Raw genomic sequence first — 24,609 nt, 5'->3', positions numbered from 1 at the left:
AGCGAAGGCAGTTTAAGAACCCTTTTGTCCACTGACCTCCCTGCCCAGCTTTCAATAGTACTGACCTACTGACCCACCCACCCCCAAGGGTGACCAGCTGATGGAACCAGACCACAATGCTACTCTGTAACCATGGCAATAAGCTGTTCTTGCCCCGAGGGGACTCCAGATGCATTCCCTGGCATTGATGCTGGATTTCATGGCCTGGCTTGTAGCTACAGGTAACGCCTGCTCTAATTGATCATTAACCCCTTGGTTTCTGACAGCGTCAAAAAACAAACAAACCCCAAACTTCCAATTAAATCCGATTACCAAACAAACACAAATACACCAGGAACATCTTGGACAATTAATATAATGATCTTTATTGTCACAAGTAGGCTGACATTAACACTAATGAAGTTACTGTGAAAATCCCCTAGTCGCCACATTCCGGCGCCTGTTCGGGTACACTGAGGGATAATTCAGAATGTCCAATTCACCTAACAAGCACATCTTTCGGGACTTGTGGGAGGAAACCGGAGCGCCCGGAGGAAACCTACGCAGACACGGGGAGAACATACAGACGCCGCACAGACGGTGACCCAAGCTGGGAATTGAACCTGGGGCTCTGGCGCTGTGAAGCAACAGATCTACCGTGCCGCCCGATATGTGCGTGTCACTGGCAAGGCCACCCTTAACTGGGTGGTTTCCTCGGCCATCCTTAGAAGGCAGTTAAGAATCAACAGCATTTTGGTGTGTCTGGAGTTATCAGACCGTGGATGGGAAATTTCCTTCCCCCCATCGGGAATTGCAACAATCAATGATAGTTTCATGGTCTAGCTTTAGATTACGGGTTTAAGAATTGAATTTAGTTTCCTCCATGGTGAGATCGGAACCCTGTGCCCCCGGAACATTAGCCTGCACCTCTGGATTACTAGTCCAGTGGCAGCACCACTATGCCACCGTCTCCCATCTCTGGGTGGCTGGGTTAAGTTACTGGGTGAGGATCGGCAGCTGTAAATAACCCCCTCCTTCTGTCACAGGGCACTGCTATGGCTATGTGAAAGTTGCCACAGTCCCAGAGGACCATAGGCTGCTCTTCCCTGCGAGAGAGAGCTGACTGGTGGCGATTTAACCTGAAGGTTAACCGAGGGACAAGTTGAGAAGGCTTCATGGTGACCTCAGCATGTACGGGAATTGAACCCACGCTGTTGGCATCGCTCCACATCACAAACCGGCTGTCCAGCCAACGGAGCTAACCGACTTCTTCATGGTAGAGCCCGACAATATTTGTAACGCATGTTTGGAGTTCAGTTCTGCTGAGGTGGTGATTACAGCCCTACAATTACCATCTTCACCAGTCAAGGAAGAATTCTTAATTCGAAAATGAACATTGCTTATTGTCACGAGTAGGCTTCAATGAAGTTACTGTGAAAAGCCCCTAGTCGCCACATTCCGGCGCCTGTCCGGGGAGGCTGGTACGGGAATCGAACCCTGCTGCTGGCCTGCTTGGTCTGCTTTAAAAGCCAGCGATTTAGCCCAGTGAGCTAAACCAGCCCTTAGTAATTCACGTCATTACCGCTAACTGCTGACATAGAGATGTCCAGCTGACCACCGCGGTCTCCAAAGGAACGAAACTCCAAACCGTGTGCAGCCGCACAAACCCACCTCTCCCACACGGAAACTACATTCATTTCCCGAGGCTAGCTGTACAGGGGGAATGCGTGGGGGCATCAGTGCACTGTGTCAGAACATAAAATCACCCAGTGAGATAAGAGCTGCGCCAATGCAACACAGTTCACAACCTCGCAGAGTTATCCCAAGTCGCTGTCACTGTCTGTGCGGAGTCTGCACGTTCTCCCCGTGTCTGCGTGGGTTTCCTCCGATTTCCTCCCACAGTCCAAAGATGTGCAAGTTAGGTGGATTGGCCATGCTAAATTGCCCTTAGTGTCCAAAATTGCCCTTTGAATTGGGTGGTTACTGGGTTATGGGGAGGAGGTGTGGGATTAGGTAAGGTGCTCTTTCCAAGAGCCAGTGCAGACTCGATGGGCTGAATGGCCTCCTTCTCCACTGTAAATTCTCTAAGTTCTTCACCGCCAACCAGGGGCTTCTGAGGCACCATTGCTGTCATTCTCGCAGCCTGTTCACACACATCGAGGCCCCACAAGCAGCAAATGCGATCAGCCACTGGCTAATCTGCTGTAGTTTTACAGACAGAGGAAGAAAGGTTGTTCGGGAAAAAATATCAACTTTAACTTCCAGCTCCAGGTCACCCATTTTTCGTCTTGATGACGTGATTAAATTCCTTCCTCAACACATCCTCAACAACACACCCTCATATTTGACCAAAATTCACTAGACTCTGGGGTGGTCCCGACGGATTGGAAATTAACAAACGTGACACCACTTTAAAAAGGAGGTAGGCAGAAAGCGGGTAATTATAGGCTAGTTAGCCTAACTTCGGTAGTAGGGAAGATGTTGGAATATATCATCAAGGAAGAAATAGTGAGGCATCTGGATGGAAATTGTCCCATTAGACAGACACAGCATGGGTTCATAAAGGGCAGGTCATGCCTAACTAATTTCTGGAAATTTTTTTAGAACATTACCAGTGTGGTAGATAACGGGGAGCCAATGGATGTGGTATATCTGGATTTCCAGAAAGCTTTTGACAAGGTGCCACACAAAAGGTTGCTGCATAAGATAAAATTGCATGGTGTTAAGGGTAGAGTAGTAGCATGGATCGAGGATTGGTTAATTAATAGAAAGCAAAGAGTGGGGATTAATGGGTGTTGTTCTGGTTGGCAATCAGTAGCTATTGGTGTCCCTCAGGGATCAGGGTTGGCACATAATTGTTCACAATTTACATAGATGATTTGGAGTTGGGGAACAAGGGCAAAGTGTCCAAATTTGCAGATGACACGAAGATGAGCGGTAAAGCGAAAAGTTGGTTTACAGGTGCAACAGGTGATTAAGAAAGCAAATGGAATTTTGTCCTTCATTGCGAGAGGGATGGAGTTTAAGACTGGGGAGGTTATGCTGCAACTGTATAAGGTGTTAGTGAGGCCACACCTGGACTATGGAGACTGTACTCGTTGGAATTTAGAAGGATGGGGGGGGGGATTTTATAGAAACATATAAAATTATGAAGGGAACAGATAGGATAGATGCGGGGAGGCTGTTTCCACTGGCGGGTGAAAGCAGAACTAGGGGGCATAGCCTCAAAATAAAGGGGAAGTAGATTTAGGACTGAGTTTAGAAGGAAATTTTTCACCCAAAGGGTTGTGAATGTATGGAATTCCCTGCCCAGTGAAGCAGTTGAGGCTCCTTCATTAAATGATTTCAAGATAAAGATAGATAGCTTTTTGAAGAATAAAGGGATTAAGGGTTATGGTGTTCGGGCGGGAAAGTGGAGCTGAGTCCACAAAAGATCAGCCATGAATGGCAGAGCAGGCTCGAAGGGCCAGATGGCCTACTCCTGCTCCTAGTTCTTTTGTTTTTATATTTGGGTCTTCCATAGATCTGACCCGGTCTAACCATCTCATCCAATGATGTTCAGCGTGTAGCCCCTACAAATCTAACGGAAGTTCCTCCTTCAACAAAGGAGAAATGCACAGAGCAACATTTGAATTGTGGAGTACGAGTGATTTCTTTACTGAACAGACTATTAAAATCCAGGCGTCTGCTTGCAGCTCGCAGAAGGCACAGCAGTAGCTGCCAATCACGCACAATCTGTCTCTTCCAGTTACCTTCACACTGCAGCAAGCAGTTTGCATTCAGCACGTCAAAATCTATCAGCTTCGAAAATGTGTTTCCAGTTTAAAGTGCAGGGACCCCAAGTGATAGGAGACAAACAACACACTGAATCTTAAATGTCAACAAAGATAAGGCAGTATGCAAAAAGTCACAAACCAGGGAAAAGGAAAATTACGTGCAAGTTTTCTGTTTCATATATTTGGGACAGACATCGAGTCTTCTTTATTTTCAGAACATCTAAGCATTCTTATGTAAATGCCACAAAATGTTCACTGCTATTGAACTGCCTCCTTCCTTAACAGGGGAGGATTTCTGACACCTAAAACTAAAATCTCAGGTCTTCCTTCATTTGGCTGTTAACATTCCTCCCTGTCAGAATCAGACAAAAATATAACCAATCACTTTGCAAGTTAGGAGGGTGACAGAATACTCTCCGCTTGCCTGAGTGTGAGTGCAGCTCCAACAACACTCAAGAAGCTCGACACCATCTAGGCCAAAACAGGCCGTGATTGGCACCCATCTACAAACATTCCCCCCCCCACCACCGACGCACCGTGGCAGCGGTGTCTACCATCTCCAAGATGCACTGTAGCAACTCATCAAGGCTCTTTTGACATCGCCTTTCAAACCGACAAATGACCTTGACTACCTAGAAGGACAAGGGCTAGCGTAGGAACGCCACCACCTACAGGTTCCCATGCAACACACCATACTGACATGGAACTGTATCGCCTTTCCCACTCTTATCACTCGGTCAAAAACCTGGAGCTCATAATCGAATTGCACTGCCGTCACTACCTACACCACATCGACTACATCGGTTCAAGAAGCTGACTCATCAAGGGCAGTTAAAGATGGACAATGAAAGCTAGCCCAGCCAGTGACTCTCACATCCCATAAAATAATTTTTAAAATATAAAGGCAGGTGTAGTTATCTGAAGATTGACATGAAAGCCAGTTTGTCAGGTCCATGTCCACCAAACAGCCTATACAACTTCAGTTAGACATGCTTCAAAGACACGTGACAGCTTGCCCAACAACCCCCTTTTTTTTTTAGAAAAGCTCGAAATTGTGACTCTCGGCACTCTTCATTGTATCTATTCTTCCCTGAACAGGAAGTTAAGGCTTTATCTGGATGAGCACTGTAGCTCGCGAGGACAAGCCCTCTCCCGGTGCAGCCCGGTGCAGCCCGCTACCAGACTTTTCCTGACTTTCAGCACTTCAGACACCGAGCCCGCTGCCACAGACATAACCCTCACCCAGCCAACCGCCGATCACAGTAAAAGTCGAGGGGGGGGGGGGGGGGGGGGAGAAAGAAATCCTTATTCTACCGTGAATAAGACACTAACACATCTCTAGAAATTCACATGCACAGAGCGAGAGGGCCTCTCAACAAATAGAAACCCATTTGTTGAGTGCAAAAGTCCTTCTGGGTGGAAGCACCTCCCCATTACAAGCCTCGACAGAAATCCTTTTAAATCATCCCATCCGTCAGGCTGACTTCTAAACTCACCAGTGCATCAATGCAATTTGCAAATCTGATCACATTAGTTATGGGTGGGGGAGGGGGGGGGGGTGCAGAAAGAAGGAATCTAGCCATACATAACCCACCTAATTTGACGCCTGAGGGTAGACAGCACCACAGGTGTTGCGGATCGACAAAGAACTCTTCCAGGTAAGAGTGCCCTTCCTGTGGCTGCAAAAAAAAATGCAAAGAACCCGTGGATTAGCAAAGTTAATAACTCCCGAATGTTATCAAATATCTGTTTGGAAAAGCCTCAGCAACACGCGCCTGCTCTTGCGGCAATAACTCCGTTAAATATTAAAGGCAACTCCAACCAATTTAAAGTTAACTCTTTGCAAGGTTGCCATGCAGTGAATGTTGAAGGCATTTACTGAGGGCTCAGTGATTACAGTAGCTGCTCCAGGGCTGCGAGGAATGGGAGGGCACCGAGACCTGTGCTACACCAGTAGAATCATAGAACATACAGTGCAGACGGAGGCCATTCAACCCATCGCGTCTGCACTGGCCCTTACAAAGACCACCCTACTCAAGCCCATGTTATCTCCCCTATCCCCGTAACCCAATAACCCCCACTTTTTTTTTAAAATTTAGATTACCCAATTATGTTTTCCAATTAAGGGGCAATTTAGCATGGCCAATCCACCTACTCTGCACATTTTTGGGTTGTGGGTGCGAAACCCACGCAGACACGGGGAGAATGTGCAAACTCCACACGGACAGTGACCCAGAGCCGGGATCGAACCTGGGACCTCGGCGCCGTGAGGCGGTTGTGCTAACCACTAGGCCACCGTGCTGCCCTCCAGTAACCCCCACTTATCCTTTTTTGGACACTAAGGGCAATTAAACATGGCCAATCCACCAAACCCGCCCATCTTTGGACCGTGGGAGGAAACCGGAGCACCCAGAGGAAACCCGGGGAGAACATGCAGACTCCGCACAGACAGCTAACCCAGCCGGGAATCGAACCTGGGACCCTGGAGCTGTGAAGCAACTGTGAAACCACTATGTTACCGTGCTGCTGTGTTTCAAATTATTGAAGTGCTTAATTCCATGTGAATATTAATTTTGGTTCAACCACTAAACTGAAGATTAAGTTGTTCCACATGCATCGGTGAAAACAAGCACATATTTATATATCATAGAATACCGACAGTGCAGGAGGCCATTCGGCCCATCGAGTATTCACCGACTCTCCAAAAAGCACCCTGTCCAGGTCAACCACCCTCCCCCCACCCCATCCCTATAACCCCACCCAACTTGTACATCCCAGGACACAAAGGGGCAATTTAGCATGGCCAATCCACCTAAACTGCATACCCTTAGACTGTGGGAGGATCTCTGGATTCAAGTCCTAGAACTGCTACCATGCGGGAACCGAACCTGTGACCCTGGAGCTGTGAAGCAACTGCGCTAACCACTATGCCACGGTGCTGCCGTGTTTCAAAGTTTTCAGGCTGGAGATCTGAAACACAAGCAGTGGAAATGCTGCAGTCCATGCAGTGTGACGCCAACCTCCAGAACATTAGCCTGGCTGCTTTCCTCCCTGCCCCCTGCCCCCTGACCAGCCTGCCATGCATTTCCAGTGTTTGCAGTTTTGATTTTAGTGGTGTAAAGAGGGAGCAGTGGGTTTTCTTAAGCTCCCGTTCACAATCTGGCTTTACCTGCTGGCAGCTTTGTGGCTCCAAATCTGGTTCCTTGCATATCCCTAATTTTAGTTTCTCCCCACAGGTGGCCGTGCCTTCCGTTGCCAAGGCGCTAACCTTGGGAATTCCTTCCCTGGATTTATTTGCCTCATTAGAACATACAGTGCAGAAGGAGGCCATTCAGCCCATCAAGTCTGCACCGATCCACTTAAGCCCTCACTTCCACCCTATCCCCGTAACCCAATAATCCCTCCTAAACGTTTTGGACACTGAGGGCAATTTAGAATGGCCAATCCACCTAACCTGCACGTCTTTGGACTGTGGGAGGAAACCGGAGCACCCGGAGGAAACCCACGCAGACACAGGGAGAACGTGCAGACTCCGCACAGACAGTGACCCAGCGGGGAATCGAACCTAGGACCCTGGTGCTCTGAAGCCACAGTGCTATCCACGATGCTACCATGCTGACTCGTTACCTCTCCACGCCTTTAGGATGCTCTGGCTCTGAATTTTTGGCTATCTCCCGAATACTTCTTTACGTGGTTCAGTGTCAACTCTTGTTTCGTAACAATCTTCTGAAGCCCTTTGGGGCATTTTACTACGTTAAAAGGTGCTGCAGGAATGCAAGTTGGCGAGCACAAAGTATATTCCCCATTGGAAACAGCGTTGTCCATTTTAGATTTGACAATACAGCTGATGAAAGCAAACACAAGCAAAGACTCTGAATGTTGAAAGTAATTTCAAACCCAGATCAATATATGTCCAGGAACTGCCAACTGTGAACATAATGCAGGTTTTTCAAACTGGTGATCAAACATGCAGCTTGGCGTTGAACACTCTCACCGTGGGAGTCAGAACGTTGTGGGTTTGATCCCCACTCTGGAGACCTGAGCCCAGAATGTCGGCTAACACTCCAGTGCCGGCACAGAGGGAGTGCTGCCTGGTTGACGGTGCTGCCCCTTTATGAGCCATTAAACCGAGGCCCCATTCTGCCCCCTACAAGTGGATATAAAAAGCTGCGACAGCGCCACTGGGAGTGCAGTGGATCCCTTGCTAAACAGCAGTGTACAAAATGTGGTGGCTGACTGGGGCACAGAAATCTCCTCCAACATGTATCTCACAATGACCAGATCATTTGTTTTTCCACAATGAATGTTGAGGGGTAAACATTGACTGGGACACCTGGAAAACTCCCCTGCCTTTATTCGAAATAGAGCCACTATGAATTTCTTTTACACAGAGTGGGATAGAATGGGTGTATGTTCTGGCATTCAGAGGTCAGAACAGAGTGCAGGTGTAAAGGTGTCTTACTGCAGTTGAACAGAGCCTTGGGTGAGAAACACCTGGGAGTATTGGGTACAGTTTTGGCTCCCTTACCTAAGGCGGCACATATTTGCCACAGCGAGGTTGCAACGGAAGTTCACCAGAATAATCCCAAAATCTTGACAGGCAAGATTCCCTGGGGGAAACAAAAGAGGGAATCCCACACTCGTTCCCACCAGTGTTTATTCCGAAGAGCTGAATTGAGACAACTGCATCAAGTGTGCATGAAGGAGCTCAACTCTTGCCAACCCCCAAGGTTTCAGAAGGTTGAGCGGAACTAACTCAGGTTTAGCACAGTGGGCTAAATCGCTGGTTTTTAAAGCAGACCAAGCAGGCCAGCAGCACGGTTCGATTCCCGTACCAGCCTCCCCGAACAGGCGCCGGAATGTGGCGACTAGGGGCTTTTCACAGTAACTTCATTGAAGCCTACTCGTGACAATAAGCGATTTTCATTTTTTTCATTTTTTTTTCTTTAACGATTTACAGCAATTCCATAGCTTCTTGAAAAAGACAAGAATCAAAGTTTGTCTGTCGCAAACAGCGAGGTGATTGGAGGGGGGGGGGGGGGGGGGGGGGCGGAGAGCGGAGGTGAAAATAAACACTGGAATTGCACAATGCAGAGGGAACTCGCAGTTTCAATAACTGCCACATTTTCATCAGCAAGTCCCCCATTTGAAAAACAAGCTGTCAGACAGCTCAAGAAAAATGCTGAATTTCACCATCAAATCAATATTCTTCTCCACAGGTGAACAAAGGGCAGCAATTTTCCACTGCTGCGCCTCAAGAAGAATTAATGAGGACTTGCATGATGCTGCAAATGTGCGGAAGGGAAAATATCAAACTTTGATCTGTCACTCTGTACCCTGACAAAGAGACTGAAGATCCATTTACAGGTCCTCCTTTGGCACATACGGTTTGTCCCGTTGCCCTTGATCTCAACTTGTGTTGCTGCGAAACGCTCAAACGGCAAATCAGCTTCAAAAGGTACAAGATTAATCAAGTACAACATCTGTGACCCTGACTGTATTGCCTTTCAGACTAAAACTCTGATACCCGACCTGAAGAGACACGGGTTTAATAATACAAAGCGTCTGGAGAAATGACCAATTTCGGATGCTCACTTGCAACAATAGCAGGACGCGACCGCACCGTGATTTTCTTTCAAGCCGGGCTTGTGTCAAAGCGAGACAGAGGTTAATTCCAAGAACAGTTGGATGAAAGCGCATAAACTCGAAATTTAGCCCTGAAAAGATCAATTTGGAGGAGGAGAAACGGTTGTCTTTCTGATTACACTGTGCAGTACCGAGCGTGTAACAGGATAGTGTTTTGTTTATAAAAGGGGGTAGGGGGGCCAACAGGACCCACTTCAGCCCTTTACCTGCTATAGTGCATGAAAGTTGACCAGCGCACGAGAAGCGAAATCCCTTGGGTGAGATTTTCAAGCAAGACAACCAAATCAAATCTGGTGGAAGCAGTGTCACTCTTTGCATTTTTGTTTTTTAAAAACCATTCACATTCTTCAGCAGACACACCATTCATTCTCCCAGCCAACATCGCCCCTGGCATGTGAAACTCCAGGAATGAGAGATGAAATTCACTCATGACTCTTAATGGTTTCTTTTTAAATTTCTCCAGCGGCAGGTTTGCTGAAACCTTTTCATTTTGTAAAATGTCCGCTTCGCCGGCCTGCTATTTGATGCAGTGCACAAAATCGTTCCGGCGCAGGAGGAGGCCATTTGGCCCATCGTCTCTTCCCCGGCTCTCCAAACGAGCATCGTGACATAGTGCCCCTGCACATTGTTTCTATCCAAATAATCATCTAACGCCCTCTTGAACACCTCGATTGAACCTTCCTCCACCACACTTCCAGGCCGTGCATTCCAGGCCCCAACCACTCGCTGGGTGAAAAAGGTTTTTCTCAGATTTACAGTTGTCATCAGTCCTACAATTGGCTGTAACAATGTTCAACTAACTTAAAAAAGAGCGGGCATTTAAAAAAAAAACTCTTGCGGCAAATCTCAGACCTCACAGTTGGACATGTTTGGCATGAATTCCCTACCATGCGCTATGGTGGCAGAGTTGGAGACCATGTTGGAGTCGGCAGCTAAAAACCACTCAGTTAAAAGGCCACATCCTTTGAATGAAAAGGCACTTTCTCGCCCATTCCCCTTATCGCTGTCCTGATTGCTGATGGATCTCGAGACGAGACCAGGTGACCGCCAGTCACTTAACATCACGCCCAGGTCTACCCTGATGGCTCAATGCATTAATGAAGCGAGTAGCTGAACCTTTTGATGCAGGGATGTGGCTGGGCATTTGGGGGGGTGGGGGGGCGCAATGGAAAATAAAATTCGACAATGTTCCCCATTCACTGACCATCCGCCAACAGGCTCGAGGGATTGAACACAAAGATTTCAAATCTCCCGAATAATGTTGGAAGTGCGCACACAGGGATCTCTGCCAAGGTCAAGATAGAACTTAGCTGTGATGCCATCTGCAGCTGAATAGCACACTCTCAGCCTCCTGGTTCATCAGCGTAAATAACGGCCATGCTGACCGAAGGTCTTTTAAACCGTGCCCGGCAAGGATTCATCTTTCACAAGAGGAAGGGAGGAAAACTGACTAGGAAGGAAATCGTATTTCCTGAGACCGTGTCCCACACAACATCTGCCAGAATGCACACCTTTGAAGAACAGAGTTGAAAAACTGAGCCCAGTGCTCCACATGTGGACCCAATAAGACTGTTTTATAATCACCTGTTTCAATTTACCCACCAATCCCTTTTCCCATCCAGCCTGAGATTCGCTGTGTTTTCTTAACAACACCGAAAGTTATTAGTGGCTTGTTCTCCGATATTCTCTTTTGCTCACAGAAATTGTTGATATGCTCCCACAGAGTTACCTCTTCAACCGGATCTCTAAGGGTTCAATTACAAGGGCCGAGGTCTCACAAACTAGTCAGGAATTTAGGAGGCGAAGATGTGATATGTTCAAATTTCCCCAAGGTTCTACGAGTAAAAACTATTCCCGTTGTGTGAATGTCTGGGACTCGGGGCATAGCCCAACAGCCCAACAGCCTGCCTGAGAGCAACTCACCTGGGGCATAGCCCAACAGCCCAACAGCCTGCCTGAGAGCAACTCACCTGGGGCATAGCCCAACAGCCCAACAGCCTGCCTGAGAGCAACTCACCTGGGGCATAGCCCAACAGCCCAACAGCCTGCCTGAGAGCAACTCACCTGGGGCATAACCCAACAGCCCAACAGCCTGCCTGAGAGCAACTCACCTGGGGCATAGCCCAACAGCCCAACAGCCTGCCTGAGAGCAACTCACCTGGGGCATAGCCCAACAGCCCAACAGCCTGCCTGAGAGCAACTCACCTGGGGCATAGCCCAACAGCCCAACAGCCTGCCTGAGAGCAACTCACCTGGGGCATAGCCCAACAGCCTGCCTGAGAGCAACTCACCTGGGGCATAGCCCAACAGCTCAACAGCCTGCCTGAGAGCAACTCACCTGTTTCTCTCCAATTGGCTGAAACTTGGGACAGACATTCATGAACCTTGTTTGCAAAGAAGCAAACTCAAAACATTCTTCTCATCATTTTCATTGTGAGCTCAATAATCATTCACATATTTCCCATCCATTTGTTTCACGTCACAAATTCAATTAAGCTACAATCCCAGAACCGAGCCCAATTGGCAAGGATAGTAGACTGAAACCCCAATATTTTAGTTTATTTTGTAAGATTGTGCGTAAAGAATGATTCGCTCGAGGAGAGATTGCACGAAGAAATAGGGATTTGGTATTTTAAAAGAAAACATTATGAACACAATATTAAACTCTTTAACGTCACACCGGTACGACTGCCCCACGGCACTTGAGGACCCGGGTTCGATCCCGGCTCTGGGTCACTGTCCGTGTGGAGTTTGCACATTCTCCCCGTGTTTGCGTGGGTTTCGCCCCACAACCCAAAGAAGTGCAGGGTAGGTTGATTGAACACCCTAAATTGCCCCATAATTGGAAAAAAATGAATTGGGTACACTAAATTTATTTGAAAAAAAGCTGTTTCAACTGGTTTGTTTTGGCATCCCCTTGTCCTGTGACAAGTCTGTACTGCTTTAAATACCATTAATTATTTTTAACTATGCTACTGTGAGAGCAAAAGATTTTACTTGTGGTATCAATGGTGGCCAGGTCAAAACTCAACTCAAACTCTTTCTCAAAATGTCTGAATGCCTACGGTGGCATGTGGCGCAGTGGTTAGCACTGGGACTACGGCGCTGAGGACCCAGGTTCGAATCCCGGCCCTGGGTCACTGTCTGTGTGGAGTTTGCACATTCTCCGCATGTGCGTGGGTTTCACCCCCACAACCCAAAGCTGTGCAGGTTAGGTGGATTTGCCACGCTAAATTGCTCCTTAATTGGAAAGTAAAATAATTGGGTACGCTAAATTTATTTTTAAAAATCCGAATGCCTTAGCTCCCCAAGCTGAAAGTAAATTAACTCCCCAGGCTGAAAAGACATCAGCTCCCCAGGGATTCCCCGTAGTCAAAGAACAAAGCATTAGCCCCTACGTCTACAATGTCAATTGCACCTCAGGCTCCTAAAAACTTTCTAGACTTGCAAAAATATATATTTTAAAAACATGACTACTGTAGTCAAAAACACTCTAACCTAGGCTTTTATCCCTTACATTGCTAAATGTTTATAATCCAATGCATCTAAAATGCTGCAATTGTCACAAGTTGCAGCCACATGGCTCCATGCTTGAAGCGATGTTGATGAATCATCGCAGATGATACATCTCTTTAGAGAAGCATCGAAACACAAGCTTGCACATGCAGCATCTTACAGTCGTCGGTGCAAGTTTGATTCACCTCTGTTGGCTATTACCTTCCTTTATCTGTCAAGCCAACTTGATTATTTGGATAGAATCCAATAATCCACGCAGCTCGAGCCTAAATCAAATGCAAGATGTCAAGCAATTTGTCAAACTGATGAAGAGCTTAGTTGCTATGACTCAACTGACAGAGGGCTGCTGGGTATTTTGAGTAGTCAGGGCTCATTCACCCCATCCAGTCAATGCGGATGTTTATGCTGCACACAAGCCTCCTCCCACCTTACCTCGTCTCACCCTGTCCCCACATTTTATTCCTTTCTCCCTCAAGTACTTAACCAGCTTCCCTAGACAGTAAATTAAAAAAATACTTCAAAAATAGTAAATGCATCTAAACTTATAGTTCGCACCTTTTTGGACAACCTAAAATGAGGAACCTATCAATGGTCACACAGGTTTAATTCAAAAACTTTTGTTTAAAAAGACAGTCATTTAAAAAAAAAAATTTAGAGCACCCAATTTTTTTCCCACAGTTAAGGGGCAATTTAGCGTGGCCAATCCACCTAACCTGCACATCTTTGGGTTGTGGGGATGAAACCCACGCAGTCACGCGGAGAACGTGCAAACTCCACACGGACAGGGACGCGGGGCCAGGATCAAACCCAGGTACTCAGTGGCGTAGGAAGCACTGGTACCACTGAGCCACCGTGCCGCCCAAAAAGGCAGTCGTTTCAATGTATCCAAGATCATGGCCTTATAGCTTGTGAGTTCCCATCTTCAAAACATGAAAACGCATCAATAAAGTTATGTTAGCACAGGTACTTTGAGGCTTAATGGGTGCAGGGTGATGCAGACTTCTGTAGTGAACAGCTCTTTGAACTATTTACATTGTGCTCAAGAATAAAGTTAACCATACGCCGTTGTTTGGAATCAAGTTTTCTCCTCACCTTATTGTCTTCTGCTGTGAGCATAAGACAATTTATTTTAAATCTGCCCAGATGCCATGCAAAGGAAGAGTAGTCCATTTAGCACCTCAAGCCCGTAGTTTAAAAAAAAATTAGTACCCAGTCATTTTTTTTCCAATTAAGGGGCAATTTAGCGTGGCCAATCCTCCTAACCTGCACATCGTTAGGTTGTGGGGGTGAAACCCACGCAGACAGGGAGAGAATGTGCAAACCTCACACGGACAGTGACCCAGAGTCGAGGTTCGAACCCGGGTCCTCAGCGCTGTAGTCCCAGTGCTAACCACTGTGCCGTCCCTCAAGCCCCTAATTAATGGTGTAGATACCACAGTGTGTGTGTGTGTGTGTGTGTGTGTGTGTGCACGTGTCCTCCTGTCTTCTCCAACTACTGGAAAAGGGTGCATTGGCAAAACCTTACAGTCAGGCCAAAAAATTAACTGTAATATTTATTTGCAAGTTCCAAAATTACATGGAAGCAGTAAAGCCAACAATTATCAGGTAAAATATTGAACACAACATTATGATGGGATATTTTGAAAAAAATATTTTAATTCAGGTATTTGAAAGTTTTTATAATAACAATAACAATGACATAGACTTGGTGCAATGAACATTTCCACCCCTGTCCCAAACTTCACACACCGCAACCGTAAAACAACAATCCTCCTCCCGCCCCCCCATCCCCCTCTCCCCTTTGGAATACTGCATCTGCTGACATTTTAATTTTCCCCGAGAAAGTCGATGAATGGCTGCCACCTCCGGGTGAACCCTAACATTGACCCTCTTTATCTTTGAGACTGAGAAACCCAGCCATGTCACTAACCCAGGTCTGTACAAAAGGGGGCTTCGAGTCCCTCCACATTAATAAGATCCGTCTCCGGGCTACCAGGGAGGCAAAGGCCAAGACGTCGGCCTCTTCCGCCCCCTGAACTCCCGGATTTTCCGACACTTCAAAGATCGCCACGTCTGGACTCGGCACCACCCGTGTTTTTAGTACCGTGGACATTGCCTTAGCGAAACCCTGCCAAAACCCTCTAAGCTTCAGGCATGCCCAAAACATGTGGACATGATTTGCTGGGCTTCCCGCGCACCTCGACCCCGAAAAACTTGCTCATCCGAGCCACTGTTATGCGTCCCCGCTGGACTACCTTCAATTGAATCAGGCTAAGCCTGGAACATGATGAGGGGGTATTAACCCTGCTTAGAGCATCCGCCCATAGCCCCGCCTCTATCTCTCCTCCTAGCTCGTCCTCCCACTTGCCCTTAAGCTCTTCCATCGTAGTTTCCTCCGCCTCCGAACGCTCCTGGTAAATATCCGATACCTTCCCCTCTCCCACTCAGGTACTGGAGACTACTCTATCCTGTATCCCCCGTGGCGGCAGCAGCGGAAAAGCCGGAACCTGCTTTCTCAGGAAGTCTTGCACCTGCAAATACCTAACCCCATTCCCTGCTGGCAATTCAAATTTATCCTCCAAAGCTTTCAAGCTGGGAAAATTCCCTTCTATAAATAGATCTCCCATCCTTCCAATTCCTGCCCTTTGCCATCTCCGGAACCCACCATCCAGCCTACCCGGTACCAATTGATGGTTATTATAGATCGGGGTCAAAACCGATGCTCCCTCCACTCTCTTATATCTCTTCTAGTGCCCCCAGATTCTCAGAGCTGCCACCATCACTGGACTTGTGGAGTATCGGGCCGGCGAGAACGGAAGAGATGCCGTTATCAGTGCTCCCAAACCTGTGTCTTTGCATGACGCCGCCTCTATCCACTCCTACACCCGCCCCCCCACTCCTACACCGACACCCCCCCCCCCCCCCACCCACACAAAGCCCGAAATAACTTTATTCACCCACTTGAAAAAGGCCTTTGGGATGAAGATGGGGAGGCACTGAAAGAAAAACAGAAATCTGCAGAGGACCGTCATTTTCACGGCCTGTACCCTCCACGCCAGTGATAGCGGGAGCATGTCCCATCTCTTAAAGTCCCCTTCCATTTGTTCTACCAGCCGGTATAGGTTTAACTTGTGCAGTGCCTCCCATTCCCAGGCCACCTGGATTCCCAGGTATCGAAAGCTCTTCCCTACCATTCTAAGCGGCAGCTCTCCCAGTCTCTTCTCCTGTCCTCTTGCCTGAATCGCAAACATCTCGCTTTTCCCCCATGTTCAATCTATACCCCGAAAAATTGCCAAATTCCCCCAGGATTCGCATTAAATCCCCTCCAACGCGTCTGAAATATACAAGAGCAGGTCATCTGCATAAAGCAAGACTGGGTGCTCCACCCCCCCCCCCCCCGAACCAGCCCTTTCCAGTTCTTAGAGGCTCTTAACGCCATGGCCAATGGCTCTATGGCCAGAGCAAACAGTAACGGGGAGAGGGGGCACCCTTGCCTCGTCCCTCGGTGTAGTTTAAAATACCCCGACCTAAGCTGGTTCGTACGCACCATCGCTACTGGTGCTTAATAGAGCAACCGCACCCAGTCAATAAAGCCCTCACCAAACCCAAACCTTCCCAGCGCCTCTCACAGGTAATTCCACTCCACCCGATCAAAAGCCTTCTCCCCATCCATCGCTACCACCACCTCCACCTCCTCTCCTTCTGAGGGCATCATAATAACATTTAAAGGCCTTCACCCACTCACCATTATGTACCTACCTCCCTTGTCTGACATGATTCTCCCTGCCTCGAATGCCACTCATTTGCTGATCAAGATCGCTGGTTCCCCCTGGTTCTCGAGTCCAACCCCGAGTGGAATACCTGGCCAACCCCCCCCCCCCACCCTAGCCATCACCCTTTTTAGGCCAGCCTCCAGCTCACGCTCTCCGCCTCCTCAAGCCCCCGTCCCCCTCGGTCATTCGCCGTTCCCAACCTCCCATTTGTCCCCTATTAACAGTTCCTCCCCGGTCAGCAAAGCAGCTCCCCCCCCTTTCCCCCCCCCCCCCCAGCAACAGTACGAGAAACCCCCCCCCCCCATCAAGCTCTAGCTGAACACCTGCTCGCCTCCCCACCTTGCTTCTGTGAGTCAGCTGACCCATGTTGACTTGATAGCGCCCGCCCATGGCACCAAGCAGTCTGTCTCCACATTGTTCTCTCCCCTCTACCCCCACTTGGACAAACATATTAAAAGCATCACATTCCCCAGAAAACAAACATCAGAAAAAACAGTGAAGAAACAGCCACTTTAGAAAAAAAAACACACAAAAACAGAACCAGCCCCAAAGACTATCCCCCCAAACCAGTTCCCTGCAAGACAAAGTTAACTTTAGCCATCAAAACAGTCCCTTATTACACATAACACTATTTATACTTATACATCCCAGCACAACAAATCGCCACGACAGTACACTCCAAGGTTTCGGTGTCTTTTAGTTCACCTCCAGTCTTTTTTCTTTAATAAAAGTCCATACTTCGTCTGGTGTTTCGTAGCAGAAGTCCCGTTCCTCATGTGTAACCCACAGACGGGCTGGGTACAACATCCGAACTTCACCCCCTTCTTAAAGAGGGCCGTATTTGCCCATTTAAACCCAGCTCGCCTCTTGGCCAAATCCATGCCCAAGTCCTGAAAAATGTGCAGCTCACAATTCTCCAACTTGCTGCTCCGTTCTTTCTTGGCCCACCGCAGAATGTGTCCCTTGTCCAGGAATCGGTGAAAGCGTATCACCATTGCCCTCGGCGGCTCGTTCGCTCGGGGCTTCTTCGCGAGGGCTCTGTGCACTCTATCCACTTCCAGGGGCCAAGGGACGCCTCAGCCCCCATCAACTTCATCACATAGGCCCTCACATCCGATCCCTCACTGCCTTCAGGGAGGCCAACAGTTCAAAGGTTCTACCTCCTGGTCCTGTTCTCCAGGTCCTCCAGCCTCCCCTGCATTCTTTTCTGGCAGTCGTTCATCATCCCCACCTTGGTCTCCAGCACGGTTATATATTCCTCGTGCTCGGACACCTTTTTCTCCATCTCCTGGATCGCTCGCCCGTGGGTTTCCCAGAGTCTGAACCACTTGATCAATCGAAGCCTTAATCGGGTCTAGCCTGTCCTTCTTCAGTTTGGCAAAGCAATCTTCGGAAAATTTCACCAGCTGCTCCGTCGACCACTGTGCCGTCTCCCTGCGGCCCTTGCCCTCTGCCATGCGTTGCCAGCTCTCCTCGCGTCTTCCTTATAGGACTTTGTCTTCTCACACGGCCACTTCTGGTTCAGTTCTCCATACACTGGAGGGGGATTTCTCCTCACAGACGGGAGCTATCAAATGTGCAACCTACTCCTCCATGGCCGCCACCGGAAGCTCATGATTGGATATTTTAATTTCAGTTTAGATCTGGACAGCTGGTTTGTGATGCAGAACAAGGCCAACAGCACGGGTTCAATTCCCGTATCGGCTGAGGTTATTCATGAAGGCCCTACCTTCTCAACCTTGCCCCCTCGTCTGAGGTGCGGTGACCCTCAGGTGAAATCACCACCAGTTAGCTCTCTCCCTCAAAAGGGAAATGGTCATCGGGGACTATGGTGACTTTACTTTATTGAGCCTGTGGCAAAGCTTAACTTTACTAACCCCCCCTCCCCCAAAGTCCTTACTATGAGCATACTGCACTCTTAGGGATCCTCAATATTATCTGGATGTATCTATTAAAGAGTTAATGTAACTTATTCCCCCCATGCAATATACCCCTGTCCTACACCTTATCATTGAACCACAGCTTTGCAACTCAGCTGTAACTGCGGGGGGGGGGATAGGGGATATTTCCTCACTTAACTCCTCATGGGGAAACGGGCAGTCTGTTCAACTCCAAACTCCACCAGAATGGTGGAGAACTTGCTGGAGGCAGTGGGATCTCTAGGAGAGCTCCAACGTGTTCCACTGGTGAGCTCCATGGGAAACCTCAACAATCTTTAGTCACGGCTGCCAACGCAGACTTGTGTGTTCTGAGCAACGCAATGCAGGTGGCAAAACTGATCCATCATAAGAGGAGGTAGCCAGAAAGTGCATTTCAGCGAGAGGACTATTGATCCTTTCTGACAGTGCAAAAGAGACAGAGAGTACACAGAGAGAAATTGATTAATTAGTACGTCCAAATCACACTGCCCTCCATGGAATTATTCTTCATGTATTATGTACCACATGTTCCAGTTAAGTAGACACTGAGGCACTTTTGTACCTGCCTTTCAGATTGTTACTTCCCAGACTGCCCATTTTCAGATATCGCACACTTGTCGTATTCTTAGGTTCGCTGTCTTTGCTGTGATGTTATTGGATTATCGATCCAGAGCTCTGGGCTCATGATTGACAGACAAGAGCTCAAAGCTCACCCAAACAGTTGCAAAATTTAACTTAATCAAATGAAATAAATTGGGAATTTTAAAAAAAGATCAATAATCGTGACCATGAAGTTAACAAGATCGCCAGACCCAGTTGATTCATTGCTGTCCTTTAGGAAAGTGAATCTGCTGACCTTTTTTAAAAAAAAAATTTGGAGTACCCAATTCATTATTTCCAATTAAGGGGCAATTTAGCACGGCCAATCCATCTACGCTGCACATCTTTGGGTTGTGGGGACAAAACCCACACTAACACGGGGAGAATGTGCAAACTCCACACGGACAGTGACCCAGAGCAGAGATCGAACCTGGGGCCTCGACGCCGTGAGGCAGCAATGCTAACCACTGCGCCACCTTGCCGCCCTGTGAATCTGTTGACTAGACCAGGTCTGACCTCTATCTTATGGATCTGGAGTCACAATGTGATTGACCTTTGACTGCCGTCTGAAATGTAGCTGCGTTAAAGGCAGCCCACCAACTCAAGGGCAGTAAACTCTGGCCCTGCCATCTATTCCCACACACTGAGAATGAAAAGCAATCCTCTCAAGCTACGAGCCTTAAACTTAGTTCTGTCTGTAATCTCCTTCAGTTCTTCAGCCCCCCGACTTCTGGCTTCTTGCGCTTGTCCAATTATAATTGCACCATCAGTAGCGGGCGCGTCTTCAGTTGCCTGCGCCCAAAGTTCTGGGATTACCTCCCTTCTCCTTTTCATAACCGTTAAAACGCTTCTTAATAAAAGCAAATTACTGTGGATGCTGAAATCTGAAACCAAAGAGAAAATGCTGGAAAACCTCAACAGGTTTGGCAGCAACTGTAGGGGAAATAAAAGGGCTAATGTTTTGAGTCCAGATGACCCTTTACCAAAGCTAAGAGGCAGAGAAAGTGAGAAATGTCATAATATCCACTCGTGTATATCATGAGATGCAGACAGGCAGTGATTGACACACAGGATAACCAATGAACACACATGACACAGAACAACCAATCACCAGACAGGACACCACCACTATAAAGCCCACAGGGCATTAAGGCTCTCCCTCTCTCACAGGACACGGCTAGGGAGATAGTCGCAGTGCACAGGCCAATGAACATCATCACCATGTGGTAGAGAGCTAGTCTAGTCAATCCAGTAGGAGGTTATCAGTTAGGTTAATAGAGTTTCAACCCACAGCAGATTATGTACAGCAATCAGCAGGTTCAATAAAACAGTGTGCGACCATCTCCTCTATCGGAAGCCTGTTTCTCATTTTACTGCATCCAGTTGCAGTCGATGTTAGACCAACACAGATAACACATCAGGAAATATTTATACTGTGGAGTGAGAATGAAGGATGACCCATTTTAAGGCGCTTCTTAAACTACTTTGACTAAGTTTTTCATCACCTGATCCTGGTATCTCCTTATATGGTGTTATACTTGGTTTTGTAATGTTCCTGTGAATTACCTTGGAATTGATGATCACTGCGTTCAAGGTGCTACATAAATGCAGATTGCTGTTCTGTTCCCAATGGAACGTGCTCTTTAACCGATTTCAACTTTGCCCCAATTGAAAAACAAGAAGTTGACAGTGCTTAGGTAAGAATTATGTCATTATGATTGTAAAGGCAGAACACCCTGCTGCTTAAAAGATCTGATATTAGTGATTGAGAATGTCCCTCTCTTGTAGACTATACGATGACTTTTGATTCCCTGGTGTCTCTGCTCCTGCCTCGACATATCTGCTGCTGTAATTCTTACTCCTGCTTCCATCACCTCCAGACTAATATTCTAATGCTCTCCACGCTGGTCTCTTCCCCCCCCCCCCCCCCCCCCCCCCACCCCCCCCCCCCCCCCCCCCCCCCCCCAAACTCCATAAACGCGAGCTCACTCATCACTCCGCTGCCTCTATCCTAACTCGCAACAAGCCCCTTCCACCCACTGACCCCATGCTCAGTATCCTCCAGTGGGTAGCTGTCCAGCAAAGCCTCAAATTTAAAATGACCGTCCACGTCTTCAAGTCGTCCTTTTAACTCTCAGGCAAGATTACTGCCAACTGAACCAAGGCTGCCACGGTGCGACCATTATCCTAACCCCCCCCCCCCCCCCCCCCCCCCCCCAAACTCATTGGCTAAGTCAACTGAATCAAGGACAAAGAGTCAGGGAAGTTGTCGCGAGAGGCAATTAAATCCCACGTCAAAGTTTACCCAATAACTCCAAAGTGACGAGACAGAAGTGAATTATTGTCTGCTGCGTTGGGGAGAGGTAGATCGTATCCTACAGCTCTTCTACCATGTCTGCTTTTGATAGCACAAATCAGGTGATAATTAGCACCTCATGAAGATGATAAATGAAGGCTCACCCCCCCCCCCCCCCCCCCCCCCCCCAGTCCAGTACCGAGGGAATGTCACATTGTCAGAGACAATATCCTTTAAAACCAAGATGCCATCTGTTTGCTTATTTTTTACATCTGCCCATGGGTTGTGCCCATCACAGCCAATGGCTGCATTTGTTGCCCATCCCAAACTGCGGGCAGTTAAATCCAACCACATTTCTGCAGGTCTGGAGTCACATGGAAGCCAGACCAGGCAAGGACGGCAGCGTACCACAAGAGTTTTCGCAACAATCGCTGCTGGGTTCATGGTGGCCATTACTGAGTCAGGCCCTACGTCAAGATGGGATTCAAAGCCATCTCTCCATAGTATTAGCCTGGGTCTAATGTCCAGTGACATTACCACAACACCACTGCCTCCCTTTATTGCATCAGTTCGGTTGAGTATTAAAGAGCTCGTGGTATAACCGGAGAACTACGGCATTCTTTCGGTGTGTGTCCCCCCCCTTCCCCCCCCCCCTCTCCTCCTCCTCCTCCCCCCCTCCTACATCAGCTGGGCATTCATTCCACTGCAGTTTGAGAGATCCTGCTGTGCGTACAACAAGACCAGGTTTTGCACCATCAACCAGGCCATCTAGCAATCACTGCAGCCATGTCAGATGGCCCCCCCACAACGAGGAGGTATGTGAGCGTGAGCCAGTGACGTTCCCCCCTTTCCAGCCAATACCAAAAACTTTTAAATAAGAAACAAATTGATGTTCAGATTGGAGCCCATCACGGCAACCCTTTTCTCCACAGCAACGCCGCTTATCAATTTGCCGCACCGTTGTCAAACAATGATAAATACATTCTGCGAGCAAATCACAAGTTGTACAAGCTGCATTTACAACTGTCTGTAATTAACTAGGAGCGCATGAATTCCGACAGCCGCTCAATAAATCAGAAACAGATTCATCATAATATCATTTTAAATCTAATACAGAACAAAGGGTAATTGGATACCGATTGCAAAGATATATCTGGTGGTGTCTGCCATCTCTGCTGTCGGTGTGGAATCATGTTGGGTTAAGCATTGCTTTGCCTACATGTCCACTAAAGAAACGCGACCACAGGAGTGTGACGTTATGTATAATGTCTAGCTCATTAAGGGTTAATGTAATCTTTTATCCCACCACCAGATGGAGCTGGGGAGCAGACCTATAAAATGGAATGCCTCTCAGACTTCTGGGTGAAGGCAGGAGAAGGTTAGAGAGAGTAGGAAGATGCAGAGAACAAGTAGAGATAGTGTGTGTGATAGGTGTTAATATAGTGTAGATTGTACTTTATAGTTTATAGTATTGCTAGCTTTAGGACTATTGTTCGAACTGTATAATAAGTAGTGTAATAAAATTTAGCATTGTTAATTTAACTTAGCTTTGTGGTCTTTGTATCCATGGTACAATCTAGCCTGAGTATTAGCAACACAGAGGACACCACATCAAGGTACCGCAGTCGCACCCAATCTTGTCTGAATCCAGCAGTTACCAGCAGGAATCATCGAGTTCAGGAGAGGGGACCCAAGGTGATTACCCCTTCTGCATCCATTGTAACCTCCCGGGCCCAGTAATACTGTGGCTAACTACAGTTTCCGCACCAACATTCCAGTCCCCCTCATTCAAAGCCAAGGAGTGGGCTCTGGAGTCTTGGTCGGCTGAATGACTATACAGTGTTTAACCCGGTGAATTCATGTGTCAAGCCATGAAAAGGACCAATGCTAGCCACATTGCAGTGTGTGGCATTGTGGTGCTAGCCACATTGCAGTGTGTGGCATTGTGGTGCTAGCCACATTGCAGTGTGGCATTGTGGTGCTAGCCACATTGCAATGTGACATTGTGGGGCTAGCCACATTGCAATGTGACATTGTGGTGCTAGCCACATTGCAGTGTGTGACATTGTGGTGCTAGCCACATTGCAGTGTGACATTGTGGTGCTAGCCACATTGCAATGTGACATTGTGGTGCTAGCCACATTGCAATGTGACATTGTGGTGCTAGCCACATTGCAATGTGACATTGTGGTGCTAGCCACATTACAGTGTGACATTGTGGTGCTAGCCACATTGCAGTGTGTGGCATTGTGGTGCTAGCCACATTGCAGTGTGTGGCATTGTGGTGCCAGCCACATTGCAGTGTGTGGCATTGTGGTGCTAGCCACATTGCAGTGTGACATTGTGGTGCTAGCCACATTGCAGTGTGGCATTGTGGTGCTAGCCACATTGCAGTGTGTGGCATTGTGGTGCTAGCCACATTGCAGTGTGGCATTGTGGTGCTAGCCACATTGCAGTGTGGCATTGTGGTGCTAGCCACATTGCAGTGTGACATTGTGGTGCTAGCCACATTGCAGTGTGGCATTGTGGTGCTAGCCACATTGCAGTGTGACATTGTGGTGCTAGCCACATTGCAGTGTGTGGCATTGTGATGCTAGCCACATTGCAGTGTGTGACATTGTGGTGCTAGCCACATTGCAGTGTGACATTGTGGTGCTAGCCACATTGCAGTGTGTGACATTGTGGTGCTAGCCACATTGCAGTGTGGCATTGTGGTGCTAGCCACATTGCAGTGTGACATTGTGGTGCTAGCCACATTGCAGTGTGTGGCATTGTGGTGCTAGCCACATTGCAGTGTGGGGCATTGTGGTGCTAGCCACATTACAATGTGGCATTGTGGTGCTAGCCACATTGCAGTGTGACATTGTGGTGCTAGCCACATTGCAGTGTGTGGCATTGTGGTGCTAGCCACATTGCAGTGTGTGGCATTGTGGTGCTAGCCACATTACAGTGTGACATTGTGGTGCTAGCCACATTGCAGTGTGGCATTGTGGTGCTAGCCACATTACAGTGTGGCATTGTGGTGCTAGCCACATTGCAGTGTGGCATTGTGGTGCTAGCCACATTGCAGTGTGGCATTGTGGTGTTAGCCACATTGCAGTGTG

The 24,609-nt window shown here is 47.9% G+C and overlaps 1 protein-coding gene across 2 annotated transcripts in view; it reads right to left on the bottom strand.

Annotated features, from left to right (window-relative positions):
• Window positions 1-24,609, bottom strand: part of ndst2a (N-deacetylase/N-sulfotransferase (heparan glucosaminyl) 2a) — a 544,670-nt gene that overhangs the window by 195,909 nt on the left and 324,152 nt on the right. For both annotated transcript variants that reach the window (XM_038782800.1, XM_038782799.1), the window contains exon 4: window positions 5,350-5,434. The gene's annotated coding sequence lies outside the window, so the exon portion shown is untranslated. The remainder of the gene's footprint in view (window positions 1-5,349; window positions 5,435-24,609) is intronic.

The sequence above is a fragment of the Scyliorhinus canicula genome, chromosome 22 (genome assembly GCF_902713615.1).
Source record: "Scyliorhinus canicula chromosome 22, sScyCan1.1, whole genome shotgun sequence".
In the NCBI taxonomy this organism is placed as follows: Eukaryota; Metazoa; Chordata; class Chondrichthyes; order Carcharhiniformes; family Scyliorhinidae; genus Scyliorhinus; species Scyliorhinus canicula.
Note: the sequence above shows the minus strand (reverse complement) of the source record. Positions and strands in the feature narration are given on the sequence as shown.